The sequence below is a fragment of the Penaeus monodon genome, chromosome 23 (assembly GCF_015228065.2).
Source record: "Penaeus monodon isolate SGIC_2016 chromosome 23, NSTDA_Pmon_1, whole genome shotgun sequence".
In the NCBI taxonomy this organism is placed as follows: domain Eukaryota; kingdom Metazoa; phylum Arthropoda; class Malacostraca; order Decapoda; family Penaeidae; genus Penaeus; species Penaeus monodon.
In genome coordinates this window covers 9,437,688-9,438,385 of record NC_051408.1, presented here as the reverse complement: position 1 = coordinate 9,438,385, position 698 = coordinate 9,437,688, and positions in this window count along the sequence as shown.

The window sequence follows — 698 nt, the reverse complement described above, 5'->3', positions numbered from 1 at the left end:
ATCATAGTGTATTCTCTCATCCATTCATTTATATAGCATATGGACGTTACATAGCCTCGAAAACGTTCAGAAGCTTATACACTGAATAAAGAAGGCAGGGGGGGTGGGGGGAGAAAGAAGAGGGAGAATAGAAGGAGGGGTAGGGAAATGGGGGAAGGGCTGGGGAGAGAGATGTAGGGGTGATATGGGGAAGGGGCGGGGGGGGGGAGAGGGTCAGGGAAAGGGAAGAGGGAAGAGGAGAGAACGACTAAGGTAGGAAGGGAAGAATGAGAGAGGGAGAAGACAATGGGGAAGAGAAGAGAGGAACAGGAAAACGAAGAGAAACAGGAAGAGTACAAGGTAGAGAGGAAGCAGGGAAGACGGAGAAAGGCAGAGAAATAAATAAAAGGCACGGAGAAGAAAGGAAGAACGACATGGAAAGAGAGGAGAGGGACAAGGAGGAGGGGAGAGGGGAGAGAGGGAAGGAGGGAAGGGAGGGCGTATTTTCGTCATCAGCGTTCTTGTAACTAATATCCGGATTTAGAGCGCCGTGACGTAACAAAAGCGGAACAATAGGTTACAGCATAAGAAAACGTTATGCAAGAACTGGCCCACAAAATCAAGCTTTCGGATTACGCAAGAGCTAGAGAATCCCCCCCCCCCAACGCCCCTCCCCCCAGACACACCCTTTATTCTCCTTCCTTCGTGTACTTTTTTCT